Source organism: Pituophis catenifer, unplaced genomic scaffold (assembly GCF_029215685.1).
Source record: "Pituophis catenifer annectens isolate HBS135680 unplaced genomic scaffold, rPitCat1.0.hap2 SCAF_10, whole genome shotgun sequence".
Classification (NCBI taxonomy): domain Eukaryota; kingdom Metazoa; phylum Chordata; class Lepidosauria; order Squamata; family Colubridae; genus Pituophis; species Pituophis catenifer.
In genome coordinates, this window is record NW_027256890.1 from 20,181,472 (window position 1) to 20,186,471 (window position 5,000).

At 46.3% G+C, this 5,000-nt stretch overlaps 1 long non-coding RNA gene across 1 annotated transcript in view; it reads right to left on the bottom strand.

The window, feature by feature from the left end:
* Positions 1–421: 421 nt before the first annotated feature.
* Positions 422–5,000, bottom strand: part of LOC139321539 (uncharacterized) — a 4,638-nt gene continuing 59 nt past the window's right edge. Inside the window, exons 1-3 of the long non-coding RNA XR_011600804.1 lie at positions 4,985–5,000; positions 2,368–2,427; positions 422–507 (exon numbers count right to left, since the gene is read on the bottom strand). The exon at positions 4,985–5,000 is cut by the window's right edge and continues 59 nt beyond it. This is a non-coding gene — a long non-coding RNA (uncharacterized lncRNA). The remainder of the gene's footprint in view (positions 508–2,367; positions 2,428–4,984) is intronic.

The following is a 5,000-nucleotide window of genomic DNA, read 5'->3' on the forward strand; positions in this document are numbered from 1 at the left end:
AAGAAAAGAAAAGAAAAGAAAAGAAAAGAAAAGAAAGGAGAGGAAGAGAGGAGAGGAGGGAAAAGAGAAGGGAAGGGAAGGGGAGAGCTAGAAGGGAGGGGAGGAGGTTTGAGGGGAGGAGAGGGTGTCTGTTTGTTATAAAAGTGCACAATCTTTCAACAACCATCCCCCAAATCGAATTATAATCTTATAACCTAATGATCAAACCTAAAATCCCCCCCGCCCCCCACCCCCCCCCCCCAGTTGTCGGAAAACTTAAAACGGTTCCACTTAAATTTGAACTCGGGACATTACCTGTCGATATTCTCGACGGCGATTTTAATCGCTGGGTTTCTTCGCTGTCTTCCTTCGGCCCCGAATTTGGGGAAAAAAAAAATATCCTTCTTGCCAGACCAGCTTTTTCAAAATCAGCCTTGTGACACCTTTGTGGGCAATCTTTTATCCTCTTCGCTAAATCCACCAGCCTTCCTTTCCACGCCTCGCCTGTCACCACATCACAATTATCCTCTTAAGCGGAAAAGATACCAAGAAAAGAAAGAGGAGGGGGGGGGGAGAGAGAGAGAGAGAGAGAGAGAGAATAGATAGATAGAAAGATAGAGAATCGATAGAGGAAGATAGATAGGAGAGAGAGTTGGGTTAAAGTGAAGATAGTTTTCTTTGCTTAGCTGGAACTAAAAATAAGAATAAGAATAAGAACTACCTTTGGTATAGGGTTTCCCTGCTTGAGCTGGGGGTTGGACTATAAGACCTCCAAGGTCCCTTCCAACTTTCTATTCTATTCTATTCTATTCTATTCTATTCTATTCTATTCTATTCTATTCTATTCTATTCTATACTCTCTTCTTCTCTCTTCTATGCTATTCTATTCTCTATTCTATGCTACTCTACTCTCTTCTCTTCTCTCTTCTACTCTACTCTCTTCTCTCTTCTCTCTTCTCTTCTCTCTTCTCTTCTACTCTACTCTCTTCTCTCTTCTTCTCTCTTCTATGCTATTCTATTCTCTATTCTACACTACTCCTCTCCTCTCCCCTCCCCTCCCCCTCCTCTCCTCTCCTCTCCTCTCTTCTCTTCTATATTTACTCTCTTCTCTCTTTTTCTCTCTTCTATGCTATTCTATTCTCTCTTCTATGCTACTCTACTCTCTTCTCTCTTCTTCCCTATTCTATTCTATTCTATTCTCTATTCTACGCTACTCCTCTCCTCTCCTCTCCTCTATTCTATATTTACTCTCTTCTCTCTTCTTCTCTCTTCTATGCTATTCTATTCTCTCTTCTATGCTACTCTACTCTCTTCTCTCTTCTACTCTGTCTTCTCTCTTTTCTCTCTTCTCTCTTCTATTCTACTCTATTCTCTATTCTACACTACTCTCCTCTCCTCTATTCTATTCTATTCTATTCTATTCTATTCTATTCTATTCTATTCTATTCTATTCTATTCTATTCTATTCTATCCTATCCTATCCTATCCTATCCTATCCTATCCTATCCTATCCTATTCTATTCTATATTTACTCTCTTCTCTCTTCTATGCTATTCTATTCTTTATTCTATGCTACTCTACTCTCTTCTCTTCTCTCTTCTACTCTGTCTTCTCTCTTCTTTTCTCTCTTCTCTCTTCTCTTCTACTCTATACTCTATTCTACGCTACTCTACTCTCCTCCTATCCTATCCTATCCTATCCTATCCTATCCTATCCTATCCTATCCTATCCTATCCTATCCTATCCTATCCTATCCTATCCTATCCTATCCTATCCTATCCTATTCTATTCTATTCTATTCTATTCTATTCTATTCTATTCTATTCTATTCTCACATACATGGCTTGGAGGAAGGATTCCCATCCATAAAAAACATTTTGGCATAAATAATGTGAATAATTTAGTAATTAAAGTGTTGGTCTACCCAGGAAGTGGGAGAACTGGGGTTGTTAATTCTCCCTTAAGCCTAGAAACTAACCCAGTATCTTTCATCCTCCCCCCCCATTTTTTTAGCAAAACCATTTTTGAAATCATGACCCAGAAAACAGTCTCAACGAAACCACACGCCTCATTTATGAAAACAAAGCCAAAAAAAATAAATAAAAAAAATCAAAGCTAAAAATGACCAATTTTGGACGGCCTTCGGGCCTCCTGGATTCTAAGAAATTCACGAAAAGGATAACAACAAGCCTGTTCATCTTAACTTTACTTTCATCCATTCAAACACGAGGTTCGGTTAAAAATATATCCGTGGTCCTTAGCACCATTTTTCGACCCTATCCTTCAAAGAGAAGGTGGTGGTGCTGGGGGGTATTTTTAAAAATATTTCTGCCCTTTTTTTAAAAAAAAAAAAACCACACAGCTCCCGAAACCACCAGCTGCACTTACCTGGGAAGCCGGGATGAAATTGTTGTCTTTTTTAGCAGCTCGGCATGAAAGATAACTCACCTGAAAAGATGAGGAAATAAGGAAATACCTTTGAAACAGGTTATACCACATAAATTTGATGCTACCTGGTTGACTTGGAGAATTTACAGCTTGCATTCAATTTGCAACTGATGTTTTAGGTACAGTTTATAACAGCCTGTCAAGGTTCTGATGGCTGCCTCAATCATAAGCTTTGAGCCAAGCTTCAAACGAAATCCAGTTATTTATTAGGCGCTTCATGTTGGCACGTTCCCAACTGAAGCCAGCTCTGACCCTATGTAATTTACGCCCCCAACCTATTTCCCCCCCAGGGTGTGTCATCAATCACATTCGCCATGCTGGTTGTAGAGATCACTCCCCTCCGGCTGCTTTGGGTAACCCTGGGAGACAGCCTTGAGAGAGATAAGTCTGGAATGTACATCTGTCTTTGGCTGCCGTGCCGTTTTTGCCTGTTTTCCCATCCCCCTTGGCCGATGGCAACTCGAGAGGAGGCCAGGGATGCTTTTGTGAGTTGATGCAGCCCTGGGGAAAAAGGGCCATTTTTCACACTTACGACCATTGCAACATCCCCATGGTCCCGTGAGCCAAATTCAGACACTTGATCACTGACTCGTATTTATGACGGCGGCAGTGTCCCGGGGGTATGTGTGTCACGCGATCCCCTTTTGTGACCTCCTGACAAGCAAAGTCCACGGGGGAAGCCGGATTCACTTAACGACTTGCGACTCACTTAACAACTGCAGTGATTCCCTTAACAAGGAAGGCCATAAAATTGGGGCACGGTTCATTTTAACACCTATCTCGCTTAGCCTTAGGAAATTTTGGGCTCAAGTGCCGTCGTCACTCGAGGACTACGGTAGCTGTGGTGCAGCGGTTCGCTTAAAACCCTCCCCAAAAAAACAGGTCGTAAAAATTGAGCACGGCTCGCTTTAACAATGGCTTTTGGCTAGCGACGGATATTCCGGTACTGATGGTGGACGTAATTCAAGGACTACAGTGTTTTGGGGCTCTCAACCCTGAGACACTGGATACAGGTAGGATCACGCTGTACAATGCCAGAGGTTCGACAACTCCACACACCCGTAATGGACACATTCCTTGTAGCCTTGGAAAACCAGTGCCACTGAGTAAACGGCACATATCTTATGGGCAGGAGCTGGAACAAGGTGGGAAGGAAGGAGGGAGGGAGGATATTGGGAGGGAGGAGGAAAGAAAGGAGAAGAGATGGAGGGAGGGAGGGAGGGAAGGAAGGAAGGAAGGGAGGAGGGAAGGAAGGAAGGAATGGGTGGAAGGAAGGAAAGAGAAGAGGAAGGGAGGGAGGAAGGAAGGAGGGAGAGAGGGAGGATATTGGGAGGGAGGAAAGAAAGAAGGAGAAGAGATGGAGGGAGGGAGGGAAGGAAGGAAGGAAGGAGTGGGTGAAACGGAGGAAGGAAAGAGAAGAGGAAGGGAGGGAGGAAGGTGGAAGTGAGGGAGGATATTGGGAGGGAGGGAGGAGGAAAGAAAGAAGGAGAAGAAATGGAGGGAGGGAAGGAAGGAAGGAAGGAAGGAAGGAAGGAAGGAAGGAAGGAAGGAAGGAGTGGGTGAAACGGAGGAAGGAAAGAGAAGAGGAAGGGAGGGAGGGAGGAAGGTGGAAGGAAGGATGGAGAGTGGGAGGATATTGGGAGGGAGGGAGGGAGGAAAGAAAGAAGAAGAGATAGAGGGAGGAAGGGAAGGAAGGAAGGAAGGAAGGAAGGAAGGAAGGAAGGAAGGAAGGAAGGAAGGAGTGGATGAAACGGAGGAAGGAAAGAGAAGAGGAAGGGAGGGAGGGAGGAAGGTGGAAGGAAGGAGGGAGAGAGGGAGGATATTGGGAGGGAGGGAAGGAAGGAAGGAAGGAAGGAGTGGGTGAAACGGAGGAAGGAAAGAGAAGAGGAAGGGAGGGAGGGAGGAAGGTGGAAGGAAGGATGGAGAGTGGGAGGATATTGGGAGGGAGGGAGGGAGGAAAGAAAGAAGAAGAGATAGAGGGAGGAAGGGAAGGAAGAGGAAGGAAGGAAGGAAGGAAGGAAGGAAGGAAGGAAGGAGTGGATGAAACGGAGGAAGGAAAGAGAAGAGGAAGGGAGGGAGGAAGGTGGAAGGCAGAAGGGAGAGGGGGAGGATATTGGGAGGGAGGGAAGGAAGGAGTGGCTGAAAAGAAGGAAGGAAAGAGAAGAGGGAGGGAGGGAGGGAGGGAGGAAGGTGGAAGGAAGGAGGGAGAGAGGGAGGGAGGATATTGGGAGGGAGGGAGGGAGGAAAGAAAGAAAGAAGGAGAAGAGATGGAGGGAGGGAGAGAAGGAAGGAGTGGATGAAACGGAGGAAGGAAAGAGAAGAGGAAGGGAGGAGGGAGAGGGGGAGGATATTGGGAGGGAGGGAGGAAGGAAGGAGTGGCTGAAAAGCAGGAAGGAGGGCGGAGGGTCTGGTGGGCTCCCTATCGCAAGGCGAACTGACTGCCGTTATCCCAGCCCCAACCTCCGCGCCCGCTAGTCACGCTTGCCCGGCTGCTCACTGAAACCCGCAGCCAACAGCCGCCCGCTTCGCCTCCGCCGCCTCCGCCGCCGCCACGTACCGCGCCCTGGGCTTCG